The sequence below is a fragment of the Syngnathoides biaculeatus genome, chromosome 11 (genome assembly GCF_019802595.1).
Source record: "Syngnathoides biaculeatus isolate LvHL_M chromosome 11, ASM1980259v1, whole genome shotgun sequence".
Classification (NCBI taxonomy): Eukaryota; Metazoa; Chordata; class Actinopteri; order Syngnathiformes; family Syngnathidae; genus Syngnathoides; species Syngnathoides biaculeatus.
The window spans coordinates 9,116,020-9,141,835 of NC_084650.1; positions in this window are offsets into that span (position 1 = coordinate 9,116,020).

A 25,816-nucleotide genomic window follows, 5' to 3' on the forward strand; every position below is an offset into this window, starting at 1 on the left:
AAAGGAGTCAAATCAAACATTTCATTTTCTTTAAGTCAGCGGAGTTCTTTCCTCATAGCGTTTTCCCATCTGGGCGCCTCAGGTGACGACTGGGCTTCACAGTAAGTTTGGGGTACTCCACACACAGACCTGAAGCAATAATCAATATTTGTGTGAGTTACATCATTGTCTTTAAGGTCTGCTAGGTATTTTGGGGATTTGCTCTCTCTTCTTGGGTAGCGATGTTTCTGACCATCTTTAGATTCTATATCTGCGCTGTTTTTTTTTCACCACATCCATTTTCTGTCGTTTCATTATGTAGTTGCACATCATTATTTACGCTTTCTTCATTTTAATTTAGGGATTGGTCTTCTGTCCTTTCCTCATTATTACAGTTTCTGCCTCTGTTACTTTGAATTTCTGAATCATCTTCATCTATTTGTGTCTGTTGTTCAGCACTGTTCTTTTTGATAAATTTTACCAGTCTATGTTTTGACACTTTCCCTGGATGTGGATTATACACCAGGTACGCGGGGCTGTTTCTACTATTTCTTTCTCACAGCTGGTGTCTAATTTCTTTTGGTCATGTTTGTCTTGCATAGCACTCTGACCCAAACACACACATTTGGCTTTCTTCCTGTCATCAGAAAATATGGGGTATTTTTGGTCCTTTTATTGTAACATATGTTCCAAATATGAGCTGCATTTTGAACGGCATAAGGCCACAGTATCTTTGATAATCCCTTTTTCTTGTAGCAAGCACCTTCCCATCTCAAAGAGTGTTCTCCACTGTCTTTTAGCAGTTACATTTTGATGAGGAGAAATGTGGAGACGATGTCTCATGTCTCATGCCTTTTCCTCGCAATAGTGACTGAAAGGTATTGCCTCTATATTCCGTACCGTTATCAGACCTAATGCATTTTACATTGCCAAATGGCACACTGTCCGCAAGAAATTTTTCTGTCGCTAATGTAGCATCATTCTTATTTTTAAGGAAATAAACAAATATTACCCCTGAAAAATCATCTGTGAATAAAATGGCATACATGGCTATAACCATCTTGACTGGTCGGCTCGATGGGGCTAGACAAATCTGTATATATCAATTCAAGAGGCGCAATAGCTTTTGGATCAGCTTTCCTGTTTCTGTTATTAGTAAATTTTCCCTGTGTAAAAACATTACAATCTATTTTTCTGTTCTGTGTAATTTTCATACCATCCTCCACATTTGGTAATTTTAATAAATAATCCACATTGCAGTGTCCCAATATCTATAGCCATGTTTTAACATCACAAGTTTGACTTTTTTTGTCTCTGCGCAGGATAACATTTACAGAGTCATCAACACCTTGTTGCTGGATATTTGCTGTTCTTACGTAGTATAGTCTCTCGTGTTCCTCGATGCAGAATACAGTTCTATCTTTGGTGATAAATTCATTTCCTTCATCTTGAAAGATAACTTTGGCTCTGTCAGTCGTGGCTGCTTTCACAGAGACTATGCTCTGGGGGTAGGTTGGGATGAACAATGCTTTCTTCAGTGCGATAGCAACATTTCTTTCTTTAATGTCCTGAAGAACAACTTCGGCATCACCACATTTTAATGCCACCTTGTTTCTCATGCTTCCATCGACGAGTTCTATGTAGTGTTTTTCTGGATTAAACGTCTCATCAAATCTTGTGAATTTGTGGATCTCATTCATAATGTGTCTGCATCTTTGTTAATGTTATCTGGGAGTTTGTTAGGTTTATCACCTAACTTGCTGAAATAGTTGCACAAATAACGGACAAGAAGTCGTTTTTCTTCTAATCAGGAGTACGTGAGAGACAGGCCAGTTACAGTCTCCAAACACGTCCTGAACCAGTCTCTCGTGTACTCTTTTTTTTTTTTTTTTTTTTTTTTACTTTGAAAACAGACAAGGTCAAAAGGAGGGGTGAGCAGATGAAATGAACAAAGGCACATGTTTTGGTGATGATTTGGCACTTCCTTTGGTTATGATGGAGTTGTCCTTGGCTACTTCTAGGAAGATGCTGTTCCATCTGTGTGTAGGAGCTCGTCCTGTGAACAAGACTCTTCGAAGCAAGGATGATACTTTGCCTGTGTTGCAAGTCCATAATAAATATATTAATGATAATTCTAACAGAGATACTGTTAACTGACCTTGAAAACAAATGTCTCTCACTCTTCATGTTTCTGTTTTCTTTCTGCAGTTTTTTTTGGTCTCATCTTTGTGCTTGGATATTCTTCTGCATGCATCATCGTTGTGTGTAGAGCTTCTGTGATAGTGACACCACTTTGGTGTTCCTTTTTGCTGACAGTCTCTGGATATGTGGCCACGGTTTCACTTCCACTTTCATTATATTGTCCATCTTGGGTTTAGTGTCGAACTTTTCGGTTTCCTCGTAACTTCACAGCTTATTTTTGAACTGTGTGAACATTAATTCTTCATCACTCTTTGTTGTGTGAATGGCAAAAGGTTTGTATGATTCTGGAAGACCCTTCAGTATGATGGCTATTACCAGTCCATCACTAATTTTTTCAGCACAAATAATATAGTCTGTTATAGTTTCTTCAAACTCTTTCTTTAGGGAAGTTAGCTTGGTGTATAGGGGAATAATTCTGGGTTTGCACTGACTTGCGTAATGTCTTCGTAATATTTAAAGAGCCTTTTTACCGTCGTCTGCCGCCCCCCCCCCCCCCCCCCATAACCAGCGCCAGGCTAGTGTAGTCAAGGTAATGGATAAGCTCTCAACTCCGGGTCCGGGTCTTTGGTGGAAAGGATCGTGTCCTTCAAGATGTTGATTCTTAGTTGACCGAGAAATTTTACCTCCCACAGTTCATAGTTCTTTTCGTCGCCGTCGAAAACTAATCCCTGCCATCTTCCTCCACTTGTGGCATACCTGGGCCCATAAACTATTGCACTTGTACTTCCAGGTTCTTCCATAGTTAGAGGGAAAATACTCGACGCCGTCTCTTTATTTATATATCTGGATATGTTTATTTATGCCATAGACACACACAGTGAACAGAGTGACAGTGTTTCTGGTATCACCATACATCCCATAATGCAACAGAACAGAAAAGAAACGTGCCCTTACAAGTTATTGGTGTTAGTGAATCACGTGACACCCCACCCCCCGACCCCACTACATAACTACTGTAAATATATGAGAGCATAATTCAACATTCCAAGGTAAAATGTGAACTTCTTCATGGTGGGCCTGCTGCTGCTCATTGAATGCAGCTTGAGTGTTATCATCCTGTGGAATATAAACAACAATGATGAGGGCTACTGTTAGCACCCTCGGGACGTGAAAGAGCCAGCATTTAACGGACATGTACTCAACAGTGTCCCGCAATTACCACGCTGTTGTTGCAGCAGTCGTCATGCACGTACACATAGAGCTGCCCAGCTCTGCTTTTACTGGAGTTTTCAGTCCAATTCCAGTGGTGCAGGGTGCAGCCTGCTAGCTGCACACCAGCATTGTGAATAATCGGGTGAAGCCAGATCCCTGTTTTATGAGGACATAGCAATCATGAACGAAACGATTTTCTGCAAGTTGTAATTCCAGCTCGTCCATTTTGTTGGCAATGGATCTGGTGTTGGTGAGGGTTTGCTACGTTGAGAACAATCTACGGCAAGCACCACAGTCCGGCTAGATAATCTGAGAAATTGTGTTTGGGTTGAAAGAGTGCTGTTTTGTATAGTACAAAAGTTCTTGGTGGGTGTTGTAGTGGGGTTTCGAGGCATACGTGAGTAAAGTTTCTAAAAAAAAACGAAAAACAGACACAATATGAAAAGAAGCACTGAATGGGAGAACTATATGCCGCTGCCTCAATGCGTGCCGCAATCATGACCTTCAGTTGTTTTTCAAAATTGGCCTTTGCTTTGCATTGTAGAGTTTTAAGTTTCACTTATGGATGTAACAGTATTTACTGACATTTGTTTTCTGAAACGTTCCTGAGCCAATGTGACGATGTCCTTTACACATTGATGTCAGTTTTTAATGCAGTGCCGCCGCCATTCATTGTTTGGTTTTCGGCTTTGCCGCTTCCATGGAGTGCCATCGATCTTCTACTGCTTTTGCGGGTTAGGTCACGGGGGCAGTAGCTTTAGCAGGGATGCCCAGACTTCCCTTTCCCCAGCCACTTCATCCAGTTCTTCCGGAGGGATCCCGAGGTGTTCCCAGGCCAGCCAAGAGACATAGCCTCTCCAGCATGTCCTGAGTCAACCCCAGCGTCACTTTCCGGTGGGACATGCCCGGAACACCTGACCAGGGAGGCGTCTGGGAGTTTTCCGTATCAGATGCCCCAGCCACCACATCTGGCTCCTCTCAATGAGAGGTGCAGCAGCTCGACACTGAGCCCCTTCCAGATGACCAAGCTTGACTCCCTCTTTTCCACAATGGACCGATACAAAGTACCCATACCGGCAGACCCTGCACGGATCTGCTTGTTGATGTCCTGCTCTATTCTTCCCTCACTTATGAATAAGACCTCAAGAAAATTGCATTCCTCCTCTCAGGACAGGATCTCATCCCCGACCTGGAGAGGACACACAACCCTTTTCTTACTAAGGACCATGGTCTCATCCCAGTCGCTTACTACCCGGCTGTCAACCGATCACTGCTTGATGAATCAACCAGAACTAGATAATCTGCAAAGAGCAGAGAGGCAGTGCTGAGAACACCAACCCGGACCCCCTGTATGCCTTGGCTGCACTTAGAGATTATGTCCCCTATAAAGAAATATCTACCACTTAAAAAAAATTAATATATTGTTCCTGTTTTAACTTTACTCTTCTTAGCATTGTAACTGTTTGTCAACAACTAACAACAATCTGCATAAACATTGGACCAGACTCTGACACTGGTCGTACAGGGAACGAACAGCCCATATCAGGGGGTTTGGTACCGCATACTTCCGAAGAACCTCCCACAGGACTCCCCGTGTGACATGGTTGAATACCTTCCCCAAGTCCACAAAACAAATGTGGACTGGTTGGGGAACTCTCAGGCACCTCCGAGGACCTTGGGTGTAGAGCTTGTCCACTGTTCAACAGCCAGGACGAAAACCACATTGCTCCTCCTGTATGTGAGATTCTTTATGGACCCTCCTCTCCATCACCCCTGAATAGACCTTACCAGGGAGGCTGAGGATTGTGATTCCCTGATAGTTGTAACACACCTTCTTCAAAATGGGGACCACCACCCTAGTCTCCCAATACAGATGCACTCCCTGATGTGCACGCGATATTGCAGAGGCATGTCAACCAGGACAGCCCCACAAGATCCAGATCCTTTGGGAACTCCGGCGAATCTCATCCACCCCTGGGCCGCCAGCGAGGAGCTTTTTAACCACCTTAGTGACCTCAACCCTGGAGAAAGAAGAGACTCAGAGAAGCCAGACTCTGCTTCCTCATGGGAAGGTGTGTTGGTAGAATTGAGGAGGTCTTTGAAATAGCAGGCTTACAACATTCCGAGTTGAGGTCAGCAGTGCCCCATCCCCACTACAGAGAATGTTGATGGTGCACTGCTTCCTCTTCCTGAGACGCCAGACGTTGGACAAAAATTTCTTTGACAGTGTCTTGAGGTCGTTCTCCATGGCCTCACCAAACTACTCCCATCCCCGGGTTTTTGCCTCAGCGACCACCGAAGCTGCATCCCGCCTGGCCAGCCTGTACCTATCAGCTGCCATGGGAGTTGCACAGGCCAGAAATGCCCAATAGAACTCCCTCTTCATTGATGGTATCCCTCACTGTTGGTGTCCACCAACATGTTTGGGGGTTTCCGCCACGACAGACACCGAATTTTGGGGTTAGGGATTAATTGAACAGCCAACTAGTCCTTCTTAAGTATCCACGTAATATCAATGGCATTACCCTTCAACCACCTTATCATAGCGGTCTTTTTATTCATGCCCACTCAAAGAGGAAGAAATCAAAAATAAGCATCCTAAGTTGCTTGAAGATTCCTCCCGTCAGCATGTTCCCTTGATATTACCCATAAAGAAGGACCTAGCCTATGTGAAACAGACAGAGAGCCTCGTTCTTCTGTGTACAAGTCTTTTATAGCTTTTTGGGAGAACATTCTAGAATGTTTTTGGCTTTACTACGCCCAGTGGAAAGTACTCTTTGTTTTTATGTCAAGTACCTTTCGCCATCCCTGAGATGTCTTGTTATGTCCCTTTTCGGCTCACTCAAAATAGGGCAAAGGTGCCCGTAAATGCAACCATTACTTTCCATAACATTAATCTCTAAGCAGTAAGCAATAATTGTATCTGGTAAATGCAATCACTATCTTTCATTAGCTTCACTTTAATTTTATTATGTTTTTATTTTTAATTTTTAATTTCCACTTCTCGTCGAAATGCAGACACATTGCTGTCTTTGATGAGGTCTGTGGTGTCATCTGTGAACTTCAGGAGATTGACAGCCAGATGCCTTGGGGTGCAGTTGTTTGTGTTAAGCGAGAAGAGCAGACGGGAGAGGAGACGGACAACCTTGGGGTTCCCTGATCGTGCATGTGGATGAGATCTTGAGATCGATTGGTCGGCTTCCATTTTGAACAACAGTCTTATTTCGTGGAGTCACCACAGATTTTGCTTCCTTATTAAAAGTTATTGAAGCGGTTCTACGGATGTTTACAAATCCTTCTTTATGTCTGATTCATTCACGCCATAATGGAGCCACAAAAGCGTAACTTGTGCCATCTTTTATCATATCCAAAAGTTTTTACTTTTTCCTCTCATCATCATCTTCTTCCCCTTCCTCTTCTTTTTGGGTACTTTGAAAGAAACTTTCACATCAGCGCTTTGGTGATATTGTGAACAACAGAGGTTATCGCGGTGGATAGGCAGGACAAAGGAGAGAGTGGAATGGAAGTTGCTGGGTGGGGCTTCAACGATGTGCAGCCAATCAGCTCACACAATAAATGCCCACATGCTCTCATTGGTCGATGTTGCGCCTTGTATCAATACGTCTTCGTATAATACAGTACAGTTTGCCAATCTGGCTTTTATTGTGGGGGCGGAGAGTGAGAAAAAACACGATGTACTGAAGCTGCAATAGGTAAGGTGCAAAGTACAGTGGGATTAATGTATATCATGAGTGCTGGGTCTTCTTCCTTTGTTCAGAATCTACTGCGCCAACTGGTAACTTGTTGAGTCTTCGCCAGACTTTTTTTTTTTTTTTTTTGAGAACTCTTGCTAATTCGCTGAATAATTTTCCGGAGTTACTCGTCGGCGCTCTCTACAAAGCACTGCGTCAAAGGTGCAGTGGCTCCCAATTCGGTACACAAGTTACAAGTTACTGTGAAAGATGGGCCACCAACTGGCGTGTCTGTCGATTCATCCCACAAATCTACACTCCATAGCCAACAAAATGGATGAACTTCAGCTTCTGATCAAGACCTGCAAAGACTTTGGACATCTGCTGCCCTGTGCTTCACAAAGACCTGGTTTTGTGGATGCATCCCCAACGGCACTGTTACGTTACCTGGCTTTCATTTCTTTCAGGCGGCCTGCATGGTGGAGCGAGCATGGAAATTGAAAGGCGGTTGAATCTGCTTTAACTTGTAAATCAATGAAAAATGGTGCACGAACGTTACACAGCTCATCACACACTGGAGCCTGGTTTTGGAGTCATTGTTCTTGAACATCCTCCTCTTTCATTCTCGTAGGTGTTTAAATTTCACCCCAAACTATCATGAACGCAGAACTACTAACGCTCACCATGCAGGTAAACAAGATTGAGAAAAAAACACCCAGATTCACCAGTCATTATCCAAGGATATTTTAACACAGCTAAACTTAACCACAAACTCCCTACCACGCCAGCAGCACGTAAAATGTCAGACGAGGGAAAACAACACTAATATACTTCCATTGAACAGGCATATTTCGCAATTCCTGAGCTCTCCTGGGCACCTCTGATCACTGCTTACTCTACTTAATATCTACATACAGGCAAACACTTAAGTGTGCAAAGCCTTTGGGAAAATCAGTTAAAAAGTGGGCCATCTATCCATCCATTCTCTACTGCTTCTCCGGGTCTGGTCATGGGGGAAGTAGCTTCAGCAGGGATACCCAGACTTCCCTTTCCCTGGCCACTTCTTCCAGCTCTACCGGAGGAATCCCGAGGCGTTTCCAGGCCAGCCGAGAGACATGGTGTCTCCAGCGTGTCCCAGGTCGTCCCCGGGGTCTCTTTCCGGTGGGACATGCCCGGAAACCTCACCAGGGAGGCGTCCAGGAGCCATACAGATCAGATGTCCCAGCCACCTCATTTGGCTCCTCTCAAAGCGGAGGAGCAGCGGCTCAACATTGAGCCCCTCACGGATGACCTAGCTTCTCACCCTAACTCTAAGGGAGAGCCTGAACACCCTGCGGAGGAAACTCATTTCGGCCGCTTGCATCCAGGATCTTGTTCTTTCGGTCACGATCCACAGCTCGTGCCCACAGGTGACGGTAGGAATGTAGAGCAACTGGTAAATTGAGAGCTTCGGTGTTCAACTTAGCTCCTTTTCTACCACAACGGACCGATACAAAGTCAGCATTACTGCAGACTCCGGACAAATCTTATCAAGCCCTGGGCCTTGCCACCAAGGAACTCTTTAACCACCTTGGTGACCTCAACCCCAGAGATAGAAGACCCTGCCTCAGAGAACTCAGACTCAGCTTCCTTGTGGAAAGGCGTGTTGGTCGAGTTGAGGAGGTCTTCGATGTATTCTCCCCACCTACTCAAAATATCCCGAGTTGAGGTCAGCAGTGTGCCATCCCCACTATACACAGTGTTGACAGTGCACTGCTTCCCCATCCTGATATGCCAGACGGTGGACCAAAATTTCCTCGGAGCCATCCTGAAGTCGTTCTCCATGGCCTCACCAAACTCGCCCCATGCCTGCGTTTTTGCCTCTGTGACCACCAAAGCTGCATTCCGCTTGCCCAACTGGTATCTATCAGCTGCCTCGGGAGTCCCGCAGGCTAGAAATGCCCGATAGGACTCCTTCTTCAGCTTGACAGCATGCCTCACTGTTGGTGTTCACCAACGGGTTGCTGCCACGACAGGCACCGACCACCTTGCAGCCACAATTTCAGTCGGCCGCCCTGGCAGCGGAGGCACGGAACATCGTCCACTCTGACTCAATGTCCCGCACCTCCCCCACATAAGCACAAAAAAACAGTCGGGACCTGTCCCCCCACCTGAAGGAGGAGGGTGGCTACTCTCTTATCTACCGGGGTAAACCCCAACGTACAGCCCCCAAGCTGGGGGGCAATGAGTATACCCACACCTGCTTGGCGTCTCTCACCGTGGGCAAATCCAGAGTGGAACAGAGTCCAACCCCTCTCAAGAGCAGTGGTAGCAGAGCCCAAGCGATGCATAGAAGGGAGTCCGACTATATCTAGTTAGAACTTCTCGACCTCATGCACCAACTTGGGCTCCTTCCCTACCAAAGAGGTGACATTCCACGGCCCTTGAGCTAGTTTCTGTAATCGGGGATCGGATCGCCCAGCTCATACTGCACCGGATCCCCATGGCCCCTCTCACAGGTGGTGAGCCCATGGGAAGAGGGACCCGTGTTACCCTTTTGGGCTGTGCCAGTCGAGCCCCATGGGTGCAAGCCTGGCCACCAGCCGCTAGCCTTCTAGCCCACCTCCAGGCCTGCCTCCAGAGGGGTGCCCCGGTGACCCACGTTCAGGCAAGGGAAACCAAGATCCAATTTTTGTATTCGTCAGAGGAGTTTTGGAGTCTTTGTCTTTGACTTTGTCTGGTCCCTCACCAAGGACAAGAGTGGGCTAGCCGACGACCTCTAAAGCTTTTAGTGCAGATTTGAAAAGGACATTTTCACACCAGGCAGCATGGTGGAGCAGCTGTAGAGTGTTGTACTCACAGATCTGGGGACCCAGGCCTGTGTGGAGTTTGCGTGTTCTCCCTGTGCCTCCGTGGGTTTTTTCCGGGCACTCCGGTTTCTTCCCACATCCCAAAAACATGAAACATTAATTGGACCCTAGGTTTGATTGTGAGTGAGATTGTTGTCTGTCTCTATGTGCCCTGCAATTGGCTGCCGACCAGTACACGGAGTACTCTGCCTCCTGCCTTTTGAAAGCTGTTATAGGCTCCAGCACTCCCATGACCCTCATGAGGGTGAGCGGCTCAGAAAATGGATGGATGGATGGATGGATGATGGATGGATGGATGGATGGATGGATGGATGGATGGATGGATGGATGGATGGATGGACTTTTACACCATGCCCCCACAAAGCCAGTGTTTAACATCTATGAAAGGGACATGAGGCAGATCTTCAAACAACAAAAGATTAACAAAGTGCCAGGCCCAGATCTTGTGTCCCCATCTGCGCAGACTAACTTGCTCGTATGGCCCGGAGGAGCGTTCCTAGATCCTGTCCCGCTTCATTGTTGACCCCAACCTCATCAGAGATTTCCACACGGCTCATCCTGAAGCCCCTGGGCCGTCTGGAGTCGGCCGTTAAGGAGTGGGGTGGAGGGGTTACTGTCATGGTCCTGCCGGTCCAGCCCTTGCTGTGCGGATCCCCCCACACCTGCACTGATTAGGAGGCACACACCTGCGCCTCATCGGCAGTGATAAACCTCTGTAAATATAGGACCTAGTGGACGGTCTGGCTTTGCCCGATCGTCGCCACCCATGCCATAACATGCGGCGGAGTTAAAAAAAAATGCTCTTGCTAACCCTTTATCATGGTGAAACAGGTGGGCAGTGAATGTGATACGTTGACTCCCCAAACTAAAGTAAAAAAGAACTGCAGTTCTTTTAAGATGGAATGGCTGTCGGAATATGTGCAAACATTTCTTTTTTGAGTGAGAAAGATCTGCTCTGCAAAACATGCACAGAAGCTAAAGTTGTGAGCGAGTTTTCCGATGGTAAAATATGGACTAAATGGAAGATAGACTACCTCAAGCGACACATTAAGCGGAAACGTAATTTGAATTCTGTTGGAATTATATGAAGACTCAAGATGGGAAAAGGGATTAGTATTCCATTATTATTATTGCGGGAGAGCGTAAACGACCGGGAGAAAAAGAATGAGCAGTCACACAAAAAAATTCTGACCCTGAGGAAGTTAAAGTTCTCATTGTCAATGTTTTACTTGCTATTAAATAATGCATCAATACTGTCAGTTCAACAAATCCATGATTACATGATAAAGTATGTGAGTATACCGAAAAGCTGGCTAAGCAAAAACTATGCCTTTGAATTTATTAATTCAATCAATGAGAAAGTCAAGAATGAGACTATGTGTAAGGTTAAAAATGCACCCCGGCATACCCTAAATTAAGGAAAATAAGGCAAATGTTAAGTTAGATTTGTGCATATTATAGTGACATTTATCAAGATCTTTTATTTATGGATATTTATCATTACAAGACAAGATCATTTATGGGTAGTAGAAATGCTAATAAAAGACAGGACACGTCATTGTGGAAAATGTGAAACGTGAACATGTTTTAATGTGAACAAAAGCAAGGCAGTCACCCAGGGCAAAACTGGACCTCACCAACCTAAACCAAAGCAGGACTCTCACATAACATACTAGAAATCTCACAAAGAATCTTCAATCAATGAGTGTTGTCTTTTTCATTTTATGTGGGCCAAATGAGTTATATTAAAAGTAAACTAATGGATATTGCTTTTGTAATTTGATTCTTCTTAATAAAATGAAAATTTCTATCATCCCAGGTGTGATACTGGTGTGTGCCCACAGTGAGCACTTCTGATGTTGCTCACAGTGGTCCTCAGTGTGCTGAGGGAGCTTGTCCGTATGCCCAGACATATGGAAAGTTAGAGGGAACATCCATCCATTTTCTTTGCTGCTTTTACTCACGAGGGTCGCAGGGAGTGCTGGAGCCTATGCCAGCTGTCAACGGGCAGGAAGCAGGGTACACCCTGAACTGGTTGCCAGCCAATCGCAGGGCATATAGAGACAAACAGCCACACTCACAATCACTCCTTGGGGCAATTCAGAGTGTCCAATTAATGTTGCATGTTTTTGGGATGTGGGATGAAACCTGATTATCCGTTATAGTGGAGCAGAAGATGACGCGACATGCGGTTTCAACAAAGTCGATCATTGAACAGTGGCCTAGGGTGCCCTGGTGCTGGGTGCACATTTGGACACCCCTATGCCTGAACATGGTGTTCGTTATGGACAATCCATGTTGAGCAAAGAAATCCAATAACAAAACACAATTCGGGTTCTGAAGGAGGGGCCTTCCTCCTAATCATGCCCTTCCAGGTCTCACTGTCATTGCCCACGTGAACATCGAAGTCCCCGAGAAGAATGATTGAGTCCCCAGCAGGACATTTCACATCCCCAGAGCCAGTTTCTATATCCGGGGCCACCACCCAGCTCACACTACACCCGACCTAAGGCAGTGATCCCATGGAGAGAAAGACTCATGTTATCCTTTCGGACTGTACTCACCCAGGCCCCAAGGGTGCAGGTCCGGCCACCAGGTGCTCATCTTCTAGCCCCAATCCCGGGCCTGGATCCAGAGGGTATGGTTAATCATAATATACTGAAGAACAGGTTTGAAATGTGGGAAAATGGTGCAGGTCGTACCTGGAGGGAAGGAGTTTAAATTCTAACAATTGGATGTGTTCAATCTCAACAAATGTCAATGACCTATAGGGTCCCAGAGGGTCAGATGTTGTCTCCTCCTGTTCAGCCGATGTATGCTACCCGTGGTTCATATTCTTAGGAACTCTAATTTTGACAATCATAGCTTTGCAGATGACACAGTTATGTCTCGCAGTTTCTCCCAATGACTATAGTTCAATTGAAGTGTTGTGTCACTGTTTAAAACAGACAAATAACTGGATGAGTCAAAATTTTCATAAGTTAAAACAAAACAACACTGAGAAAACTGTTTTTGGCGATAAAGAAAACATGATTGCTCTTTGTAAATATCTGGCATCAGTCTCTTTAAAACCCGAATACCAAGTCTGAAACCTTGGTGTTATGATAAATTCCGACCTGACTTTCCACAGTCATGTCAAATCAATTTCTAAAACTGCCTTCTGCAATCTGGATACGATATCCAGAGTGAGGTCAAACAGATTGACCAGGAGAAGCTCATCTATGTTTTTATTTCAAGTAGATTTGACCTTTGTTATGGTCTTTTGACTGGACATCCCAAAAAGAGCATTAAACAGCTGTAGCTCATTCAGAATGCTGTAGCAGATGTCAGAGCATATTACTCCAATTCTAAAGTATTTACACTGGCTTCTAATCAGCTTTAGAATAGATTTTATTGTTCTGCTACTGGTCTGTAAATCACTCAACAGTTTAGGACCTGAATACATGAAAGAAATTAAAAAGGAATATAAACCAAGTAGGGTTCTGAGAATGATATTCTCAGGTCAAATAGATGAGCACACAGTCTAATGCGAACATGGTGAAGCAGCATTTAGCTATTATGCTGCAAACAAACTGAATAAGTTTACAACAAAAGTGACATCAGTCCCAAGTGTGAGTGAGTCCAGGTTAAAAAGTTTTCTTTTTTCTCATGCTTTTTACAGCATTTTCACTTTTAAATATTTATTCCACTCTATGATGTTTTAATTGTACTGTTTTTCCTCTTTGTTTTAAATAGTTGTAAGCTTTTTCCCCTTTATTTTTAAATGCTTTTAATCATGTAGTGTGCAATGCAATACCTTGTGTATGCAATGCGCTATGTAAATAAGTTTGCTTTGCTTTGAATTATCATATGCAATGCTAATTATTGTCACATTGTAGTCACATTGGATAACAGTAATAAGAACAATATTTAATTCTATATTCTACACATTAAAGTTATTCAAGATGTAGTACTATTAGCCTGTGATTCCCAAGCAATTCAATGCATCTAAAATACATTTGCTGAAGAATTTGTTGAGAAAAGATTGTCAGGACCAATAGTCAGCAGTTATATTTTGGAGTGAAGATATTTCCATGGAAAAATAAAAGGTCTATTAATAAGATGCAGTCAATTGTAGGTTTTTAAACTGTTAGACATGTAAATGCAAATGCTTGTGTAAAATGGCAGCGGGAAAATAAGCAGGAACAAACACGAGAAACTAAAACCAAGCTTTATGTTGAGTGAGAAGGGGTATGAGGAGGACCACTAAATCAGTGAGCCTCATGTCAACACATTCCCTAGGGCTTTCTGAATCCACTGAGCTGAGAATAACAAATGGCAGTCACTGGCCAGGCAAAAAGCTGTGATTATAATTATCACATCCCACACTGACCTTGCATAAACCTTAATCCTTCTCCAATGGAGCATTTAAATGGGCTGCCAACATCCACAGCGATGGGGAGCAAAAGGAGGAGGGAGGGCAGTGATGAGAAATGGTGAGGTTTGGTGAGAAGAGAAACGAAGGCAAGACAAATGTAGTCAAGGGCGCATTAGAAAGACAGAAATAAAGAGGGCAACAAACAAAAAGACAGTGATGCAGATGTACAATTTATCATGAAACATATTGTGAAAACATTCTATAAACTGCAGTGGCAGCATGGTGGGGCATCTGTAGAGCATTGGTCTCACAGTTCTGAGGAATGGGGTTCAAATCCCGGCCCCGCGTGTATGGAGTTAGTTTGTATGTTCTCCCCGTTCCTGTATCGGTTTTTTCTGGGCACTCCGGTTTCCTCCCATGTTCAAAAAACATGCATTAATTTGAGACTCTAAATTACCCCCAGGTGTGATTGTGAGTGCAACTGTTTTTCTGTCTCTAATGTGAATGAGCATACAATTGACTGGGAACCAGTTCAGGGTGTACCATGCCTCCTGCCCTATGACAGTTGGGATAGGCTCCAGCTCTCTTGCGACCCTCGTGAGGATAAGCAGCTCAGAAGATGGATGGTTGGATGGATACAAGTGTTTAGCGAGCATGAACTGAAAAACTGAAAAAAACACAGGGTGACGTATGGAGTGGCAACTCCCTGTGTCTCCATCTCATGGTTGGATTGATAGATTACATTTTCCATAAGTCTAATCACTATAAGACAATCACATAAGCATTGACATCAGGACAGTCTATTATTTCCAACATAACATTTTCTGAACATATTTCCAATGAGGGGGGCATGGTGGTTCAGCTGGAAAGCTTTGTCCTCACAATTCTGAGGTCCTGGATTCATTCCTGGACCCGCCTGTGTGGAGTTTGCATGTTCCCCGCGTGCCTGCGTGGGATTTCTCCGGGCACTCGGGTTTCCTCCAACATCCCAAAACCATGCAACATTAAGTGGATAGTCTAAATTGCTCCTAGGTATGATTGTGAGTGTGGTTGTTTGTTTCTACGTGCCCTGTGATTGGCTGACAATCAGTTCAGGGTGTACCCTGCCTCCTGCACGTTGACAGCTGGGCTAGGCTCCAGCACTCACGCGACCCTTGTGAGGATAATCATGAGAAAATGGATGGATGTTTCCAATCAATAATTACTTAAGTCTTTTGTTGTCTTCAGTCTTCATCCTTCTTTCTCCCTTGCTTCTTGTGCAGTGCAGACGCTTTATTCCCTGCTCTTGCTCTAATTGCTTTGCCTTGTCTTGTCTTGACTTCTAGGTACTTTTAAATCTGTGGGACTGTATTTTTCTTTTTTTTTTTTGTGGATAATTGTTTCATTATTATGTGAGTGTGGCCTGCTAATTAGCACACGACTGGTGTTAACAAGAAGACCAGCCATTAAGATGCCTCCCTTCTCTACTGAGGCCTATCACAGACTACTGCAGAGTTTGTCAATTCTGGAATTGAAAATCTCCTGTCTTGAAGACTATGTGAATGTAAATGGACATATATGAAACCACTCTACCAATGGTGAACAGTGGTGTGCTAACAGACAGTTATCGAGCTCAACAACGAGGAAAGGCGTGGACTGAGGAAAGAATAACGGAGCCTTCAGCAGCCCTCCCTCGAATTTAATGGGAGCAAAGCCCATAAATATGGGACATTTAAAAAGGAAGACAACACCAGCACCACGAGATTACTGAGGAATCTGGCTGGCTTGCGTTGCGGGCCGCCTCAACACCAAGTGAGCGGCCATGGATGGTCGTTACTGCGACGAGCAAGAAAAAAGAATGTGAGACAGTGCAAAATATTTATGTCAGACTTACAAAAAGATTTGAACCACTTTTACAAGACCCTGGCCAAGCATGCTCATCCTCCAACACCACTGAAAGGTATGAAATGAAATCATCCAAGAAAAAATTGGGACCCCAAACATTAATAACTGATGATGGAGCCATCAAGGATGTGAAAACCTTTTGCAGTGAGAAGAACACCTAAGTACCATGTTTTGGGAATGACTCTTGAAAAATTCTGGAGATCACTGAATATATCACCCAATATTGAAATCTGTCATTATACACACAGGGGCCCTGGATGTTCTCAAGTAGCAATCAGAAGTGCTGAAGCAAGATTTCATTGATCTCCTAACAAAAGTACAAGGCTTGGACGCTGAGGTTTTTATAAGCAGACAGGTTGCAGCAGTATAAATGGACACAACCTTGGGGTGCCCCGGTGCTGATAGTGCACGTGGATGAGGTGGTGTCCCCCAGCCTCAACTGCTGTGTCCTTCCCATCAGGAAGTTGTAGATCCACCCGGAGATGGCAGGCGAGAGACTGACCTGGAGATGTTTGGAGGAGAGGAGTTCAGGGATGATGGTGTTAAACGCAGAGCTAAATTCCACGAACAGGTTCCTCGCATAGGTACCCTCGCTGTCAAGATGTGCCAGGATGATCCATGTTGAAGGCATCATCCGCAGACCTGTTAGCTCGATAGTCAAACAGCAGTGGGTCCAGCTGAGGATCTGTGATGCTCTTGAGGTGGTCCAGCACAAGGCGTTCAAAGGACTTCATGACCAGAGATGTCAAGGCAACAGGCCTGCAGTCATTAAGACCTGAGTCTTCTGCTTTTTTGGGGACATATATAGATATAATGGTGGAGTGTTTGAAGCAGGTTGGTATCATTGTGAAGACAGGAGCAAGTTGGTCTGCGCAAATTTTGAGGCAGGATGGGGATACAAGCTCTGGGCCCGACACTTTGTTGATCTATTGTTGTTTGAAGACCTGTCTAATGTCGCTTTCATGGATGTTAAACGGTGGAGTGGAAGGGGGTGCGGCTTGTGGTGCAGCTTGCTCGTCAGACTCCAAGTCATTCCGCCCGAAGAACCATCCAAATATTCAACATTCATAACAGCCACAGGTTCAAATCTGTATGGAAGTATTCCTCCATCTTCCCGATCAACCGATACTGCTATTTCTTCATCAGATGAGGATAAAACCGAGAAATCAGCGCTGGGCATAATGGTGTCCAATGTAATCCAGCGTTTGGAACAGCACGGTACACATCACATACGCCGACATATATCATGTAACTCGCGAAAATGGCAGCGCCCCTGAAAATTCGTAACTGTCAATAAAAATGTTCTCAAAACACTATTAAATGAGAGAGGATTTAACATCACGTATATATTACATGACCTATTGAAACGCTGTTCATGCAAAACACTGGATTTCCCCTTTAAAATTGTAGAATACGTTTAAATCCGACCGATGACTTCCCAAATTTATTCACACATCAAACCAAAAAAAAAAAAAATTCCTGAAAACCACATCAGGTATATAACTGGCCTGGTCAACTACTACAGAAGCTATAAGGAGGGGACAGAATTTGTCGCCTGTTCTGCCTACCTTAAGGCCTTTTTAACAACACTGTACATTGGAGATCTTTCCATAGCATGTAGTGCTCAAAACACAGATGTCCAAATAGCATTTACAATGCAACAAATTCACTCCCATTTCAATGAGAGGGCTAATCAAGTGCCTAGATTTATTGCAAAATATTGTTATTATTATTTTTTTTTTAAACTTTTAGTTCAACGAAAGTTGATATTGCCTGCAACAATGTGTAGCATATATTTGTGAAGGATAACAACAATTTAATTTAAAAAAAGATTACGCTGGGAGCAACCTATATTGTTGGCAAATTTATGTTTTACATCCATCCATCTGGACGGCACGGTGGCTCAGATGATAAAGCGTTGGCCTCACAGTTCTGAGGACCTGGGTTCGAGCACGCAGGCGCGGTGAGAACATGCAACTCCACACACGCAGGGCCGAGATCGAACCCGGGACCTCAGAACTGTGAGGCCAACACTTTCCAGCTGATCCACTGTGCTGCCTATGTTTTACATAATTCTTCTTTTTCTTCTTTTCCTTTCGGGTTGTCCCGTTAGGGGTCGCCACAACGTGTCATCTTTTTCCATCGTAGCCTATCTCCTGCATCTTCCTCTCTAACCCAAACTGCCATCATATCTTCCCTCACAACATCCATCAACCTTCTCTTTGGTCTTCCTCTGGCTCTTTTCCCTGGCAGCTCCATCCTCAGCACCCTTCTACCCAGATACTCACTCATCGTAGTCTGCTCTCTCGAACCTTGTCTCCAAAACATCCAAATTCGGCTGTCCCTCGAATGAGCTCATTTCTAGTCCTATCCAACCTGCTCACTCCGAGGGAGAACCTCAACATCTTCATATCTGCTACCTCCAGTTCTGCTTCCTGTTGTTTCTTCAGTGCCACCGTCTCTAATCCGTACATCATGGCCGGCCTCATCACTGTTTTGTAAACATTGCCCATCATCCTAGCAGAGACTCTTCTGTCACATAATAAACCAGACACCTTCCGCCAGCTGTTCCAACCTGCTTGAACCCGTTTCTTCACTTCCTTACCACACTCACCATTGCTCTGGATTGTTGACCCCAAGTATTTGAAGTTGTCCACCCATGCTATCTCTTCTCCCTGGAGCCTCACTCTTCCCCCTCCACCCCTCTCATTCACGCACATATATTCTGTTTGTTATCCTTTGTAGTGCCTTTCTAACTTCACCCTTACTAATCATTGCCACTTCTTGGCCCCTCACACTTGCCTCTTCTACTCTTCCTTCTCTCTCATTTTCTTCATTCATCAACTTCTCTAAGTACTATCTATTTAGCACGCTACTGGCACCAGTCAACACATTTCCATCTCTGTCCTTAATCACCCTTACCTGCTGCACATCCTTCCCATTCCTATCCCTCTGTCTGGCCAACCTGTAGAGATCCTTTTCTCCTTCTTTCGTGTCCAACCTGGTGTATATGTCATCATATGTCTCTTGTTTAGCCTTTGCCACCTCTACCTTTTCCCTACGTCGCATCTCAATGTACTCCTTTCACGACTCCTCAGTCTTCTCAGTGTCCCACTTCTTCTTCGCTAACCTCTTTCCTTGTATGACTTCCTGTATCTTGGAGTTCCACCACCAAGTTTCCTTCTCCCGATTTCAGGATTGTTTGCTGATCAATAGGCTTGCCCGACTGGTTACCTATTCATTTGTGCACTGCTGCCCAACTGCCTTCCTGGATTGCCCATCACCTCGGGATTCCAAAGGGAAAACAAAAATTTACTGTGAAGAATTTAATTATTTATTTGTAAATTTTTTTGGGTGAGAACAATGTTGTTCAGGAGTATTGGTGATGGCTGTCCACTCATTCCATTGGTAAATTCAGTGAGGGTTTCGAGACCCCAAGACCTGACAGTAGGAGGGATTCAAGTCATGTGGTTTAAATTCAGTGAGGGTTTGGAGTCCCCAAGACCTGACAGGCCGAGTTCCCAAGTTTAAATTCAGTGATCAATTCGAGACCCCAAGACCTGACAGGATGGGCCTAAGTTCCTGGGCTTAAATTCAGTGAGGGGCTCGGCGCTCCAAAACCTGACAGTGAGGGCTCAAGTTCCCGGGCCTAAATTCAGCACGGGGTTCTTGTGCCCAAGATGTGTGGGTTTGAGTTTCTGACAATTTCAAACAATATTTGATTATTGTGATAAAGAGAAACACTTCTGAAACGATGGAAGGTGGGAAGAGCAAACCCAGGTATAAGAGCAAAGACAGGGATTTACCAATGTACACATCACCAATTATGACCCATCTGAGGGCAAAATAATGAGGAAAATCACATGGGTGCGGAAATGGGTAACTGACTATGGTTTCCCAGTCACAGGATGTATAAGAATTCGGCAGTTACAACATTTATGGTAAAAGAAAGAGTGGAAGAGGAAAAAAGTAGTTTAAAGTAGAACAAAACAATTAAAAGGAAATCTTTGGAAGTCCTTGAGATAAGAGCAGAATGTCTGGAAATATGATTGACAGAGGCTAATAAACGAGAGAAGAGTTATAGTAATTTAGACAATGGAAACTCTGGAATGTCACTCCCTGGAGTGGTCCCTGAATTGGAATCAGGCACTTCAAAGGTACCCAACCTGAATCATCAATGAATTCAAAAAATTCAAAATAAAAATTCGGTATTCCATTGATGTAGGGAAGAGAACCTGTTTGAACCAAGACAGTGGTCAGGTTTGACTAAATTTACGTGATTGTATCGCAGACTAACAAAAGGAGCCAACTCATAAAGAAAGAGTAATGATGAATTTGGGTGTGGAAGAGGCACATCCAGCATGAAGGAACAAACAAAGCAATAAGAACAATTTTGAAAATGAAATGAAAAGGAAGCCCCTTGAAGATGTCATGATGGTCTTCTTTTCTTCTGCCAAGTAATCCAAGTGTTTGTGCATGTGTATGTGTCAGTTCAGGCAGAAGATGGCTGTTGTTCTGCTTTTATAACTTATTTTCTCCCCCTTTATGACCTAGAAACACGCAATCGGTTGCTTGGACTGATTTTAGCTAAATGTTTATGCTAAAAGTGAACCCTCTTTCTTAGAGGTTACACAGGCTTCATAGGCTGATTTTTATTTCCTTGCTGACCTTTGTGGTCAATTGTTGGTGAAGATAAGGAGAGTGAAGGATTCAGACTATCAGAGGCACTGGGTCCTTCATGCAGTGTGACGTACGTACGTAGCCCTTTCACCGAACTTCATTGCAGTGTCGGTCACAAGGAGAACTTGGAAAAGGCCAAGCCAGTGCATATGTCTCCACGTTTATCAGTAGAAGTTCTTGATCAGCACGAAGTCACCAGGTCTGATGTCATACAAGGGTCCATCTGCTGTCCTTGGTAGTGCTGCATGAACCTGTTTCCTGACATTAGAGAGCAGGTTGGTCAAAGACATTGAATACCTGATGATGTTGTCCTCGCAAAGACGTGTCCATCGGCAAGCCTGGAGGATGCAGTCGGAGGGCCTGCAAACTTAAACAGGGACAGATTGTCCCTCAGAGGCACACTTATCCTTATATACATTAAGACACTTGCCAGACACTTCATCCAATTTAATTTCGTGTCCTCACATTTACTCAATTTACCTTTCAGAATCCCATTTTCTTTTTCTCCTGTACCGCCGGACTGGGGATGGCAACTACTATATGTTTTGAGGTCAAATCGTAGTCTATCTAAAAACAACCCTCGAAACATGGTCCAACCCATACGTCATTTCAGCAAAAGAAAAGAAAAAACTTCAGGGGAGACAAAGCTTACCATCAGGGCCCATCCAAAAGCCATTCACGTTTGAACAAGAGAAATATCACATTGTACAATAATTCTAGCTTCGAGCAATGCTTCAAGTACCAATTGAATACCATCATCGGCATCTGTTTGCAATGGGTATTGATGCTGTATCGGTCGATAAGATGATTTAGGCTCAATTTGAACCTTAAACAGGAAGCAGAACTTGATGTAGCAGAAATGAAGATGCAGAGGTTCTCGCTTGGTGTGAACAGATTGGATAGGATTGCAAATGAGCTCAACAGAGGGACAGCGAAAGTTGGATGTTTTGGAGAAAAGGTGAGAGAGAGCAGATTTCGATGGGTTGGACATGTTCAGAGGTGAGAGAGTGAGTATATTGGTAGAAGGGTGCTGAGGATGGAGCTGCCAGGCAAAAGAGCGAGAGGAAGACCAAAGAAAAGGTTGATGGATGTTGTAAGGGTGGGCATGAGGACAGTGGGTGTTAGGGAGGAGGATGCACGAGATAGGCTGAGATGGAAAAAGATGACACTCTGTGGCGACCCCTAACGACACAAGCCCAAAGAAAAATAAGAAGAAGAAGGCTCAATTTGAACGAGTGGACAGTATTTAATTGCCCAACATCGTGCTAGCTGCACAGGTGTTAGTGAAACAGACGCTGCTCAAAATCTTTGTCAAATAAAGGTCACTTATATTCAAGGAGTCATTTGGGTCTCTGTAAAATGTCTCCTCAAATTGTCGGTCTGGTCTGTCGTGCATGTGTTTCGTACAATGAAATTTGTGGCTGCTCATTATGTCAGAACTGTAAGAAATGAACTGAGCCGCAAATCTTGTCAGATAGGTGCTAAATGGAACACTGATTACTCAAAGAAAAATGAATAGCCAGTTGGTTGTCGGAACTGAATCTAACAAATGAGGATTCCACACCATCTACCAGATGGGTAATATCAATATACCATCAGGTTTTTGTCATGAGATCCCTTCCCAACAAATTGATCGGACATGTGGATGACACAACAAACGGATGCTTAAACTTAACTTTTGTGAAAACCCCATTTGCACACATTGAGACAAGATTGTTTGGTTGAAGCAAAAATAATGGGCTTGGAGGCCATTATCACAGAATTTGAAATTCCCGAATCAACAAGGAAAGTAAAGAGTGTATTATTTACCAGTCAACTGTGGGAAAGTTCATGTCGGCGGCAGTTTCCAAAAGCATGTGAATATCTGGTGGTTGGGCTGCACATTCTTTCTCTAAAGTAATAATCTTATCTTGAATCTCAGCATGCAATGTATCAGTAGCAAGTGATTATTCATTGTGAAGAATGTGTTTTGGATGCAGGTGTGTTTGTCTATCACTGGTAAACTGCGCTACTCCAGGGCCCATCAGGAATCAGTCAGACACGACACCACATGAGCTGAGACCAACACACCTCCTCTGTTGGTCAGCAATGGCATCTTGACATATTTTCAAGCAGTCCTTTTGCCAATGTCCCTTCTTTTTCTTCTGGTTGCATTTTTTCGTCTCGGCATATTTGGCATGTTGCATAGATTTTGGCTACCTTCATTGGGCTGTGGCACTCTTTTATTGGCTCTTTCATTTCTGGGTCTGTATGACAGTACCAAAGGACCGTTTGACTGTAGAGACCAGGGAACTCGATCATTGGCATGCGGAAATTCGGATCCATCTTGGGCTTCTGTCTGGCAACTACCGGTGATGGCGGACCCGGAACCCATTTTACTGTCCCATGATAGGAAGTGGGAAGCTGCCAGCAGGAGCCAGATGAGAAGGCTGAGAGCAGGAAGATGCAGCAGCAGCTTGTGTGCAGAGGGGAGGGAGCGCAGCGGTTGAAAGTGGAGGAAGGGGGCACTGGCTGTAATCGTCACTTGGTTGCTCAGGTTGCCGTTTGACTTGCGGAGGATATGGGGGTACCCAGTCACTGGTGTTGTCCTGTTAGATTAATTATTTTATCATGCATTTGTTTATATCATCCTTGTCCAAAGCATTCATTTGGAATGAGTGAGGAGTGATGCACCCCCTTGCTGACTTCGAAGCAGATACTCCTTAAACACCATTGTTATAAACGTTTACCTTGGGAATCATCTCTGTATTAGTATTCACCATTGTTAGAAATGTTTATCTTAGTATTTGTCTTTGTGTTGGTATTGCCATCTGTTCCTCCATTTGTTTTGTAATCTTGTAACCCTTTGTTTTGAGAAACTAATAAAAAGGGGGACTCAGAATGGGTGTTGGAGTTGCAGCTGGTCAGCCAAACCCATGTCTCCCCGGGCTAAATCGAAGACCTTTCTTGTCCCTTCATTTGCATAATTCATCCAGGGGTTGGGTTTAAACCTAACATGTCCCAACATATTCCACCAGGCAACCTCGGGTGCAGTGTCACAGGAGAAGATACAGTTATCAGTTTCTTTACACTCCTTTTTTCCACTTTTCCCTTATCTACAGTGAAGAAAATGAGTATTTGAACACCATGCTATGTTTCAAGTTCTCCTACTTAGAAATCCTGGAGGAGTCTGAAACTTTCATCGTAGGTGCATGTCAGCTGTGAGAGAGATAATCTAAAAAAGAAAAATAAAAAAATCACAATGTATGTTTTTTTTAACAATTTATTTGTGTGATACAGCTGCAAATAAATATTTGAACATCTGAGAAAAAAAATGTTAATATTTGGTCCAGGAGCCTTTGTTTGCAATTACAGATGTCAAACGTTTCCTGTAGTTGTTCACCAGGTTTGAACACACTGCAAGAGGGATTTTGGCCCACTCCTCCACACAGATCATCTCTGGATCAGACAGGTTTCTGGGCTGTCACTGAGAAACACGGAGTTTCAGCTCCCTCCAAATATTTTTTATTGAGTTTAGGTCTGGAAACTGGCTAGGCCACGCCAGAACCTTGATATGCTTCTTACGGAGCCACTCCTTGGTTTTTCTGGCTGTGTGCTTCGGGTCATTGTCATGTTGAAAGACCCAGCTTCGACTCATCTTCAATGCTCTGACTGAGGGAAAGAGGTTGTTCCTCAAAATCTCACAATACATGTGTGCGATCATCCTCTCCTTAATACAGTGCAGTCGTCATGTCCCATGTGCAGAAAAAAAAAAAAACCCAAAGCAGGATGCTACCACCTGATGTGTCACAGTAGGGATGGTGTTTTGGGGATGGAACACATCATTCTTCTCCCTCCAAACACGGTTAGTGGAATTATGACCAAAAAGTTGCATTTTGGTCTCATCTGACCATAAAACCTTCTTCCATGACCCCTCTGTATCATCCAAATGGTCATTGGCAAACTCAAGACAGGCCTTGGCGTGCTAGTTTAAGCAGGGGAACCTTCCGTGCCATGCATGATTTCAAACCTGTCCTGTCATGTAGTCCTGGGCTACCTCACCTTTCTAAGGATCATTGAGACGCCACGAGGTAATATCTTGCATGGGGCTCCACTCTGATTGAGATTGCCTGTCATGTTTAGCTTCTTCCATTTTGTAATGATTGCTCTGGATCTTTTGTTGACCAAGCTTCTTGGCGATTTCTCCGTAGTCCTTTCCAGCCATGTGGAGTTGTACAATTTTGTCTCTGGTGTCTTTGGACAGTTCTTTGGTCTTGGCCATGTTACAAGTTTGATTCTTACTGATTGTATGGGGTGGACAGGTGTCTTTATGCAGCTAACAACAACACACAGGTGCATCTGATTCAGGATAATACATGGAGTGGAGGTGGACTTTTAAAGGCGGACTAACAGGTCTTTGAGGGTCAGAATTCTAGCTGATAGACAGGTGTTCAAATACTTATTTGCAGTTGTATCACACAAATAAATCTTTAAAAAAATCATACATTGTGATTTCTGGATTTTTCTTTTTAGATTATCTCTCTCACAGTGGACATGCACCTACAATAAAAAAATTCAGACCCCTCCATGATTTCTAATTTTCTAACTCAATAAAAATTTAGCAGGGTGTTCAAATACTTATTTTCTTCACTGTAACTTCTTTTGACTATTCTCTTGCTTATTAGCTTCTGTCAACCATATTTCCAGATATTCTGCATTTTTCTCAATGTCTTCTAAATCCTTAATTTTAATTGTTTTGTTCATCTTTAAACTACCTTTTTCCTCCTCTAAGCTTTATTTTAAATGTTGTAACTGGTACCTAAACTTCCCATGACTGGAAAACCTATCTTGGTTCATCCCCTTGGTCTCCCTCTGGAGAAACATGCCTGGAACACCTCACCAGGGAGGCATCCAGGAGGAATCCGAATTAGATGACCCAGCCAGCTCATCTGGCTCCTCTCAATGCGGAAGAGTAGGGCTCTACTCTGATCCCTTCCGTCTCACTCATGGAGGCATGTAACATTGTCCATTCTGGCTCGATG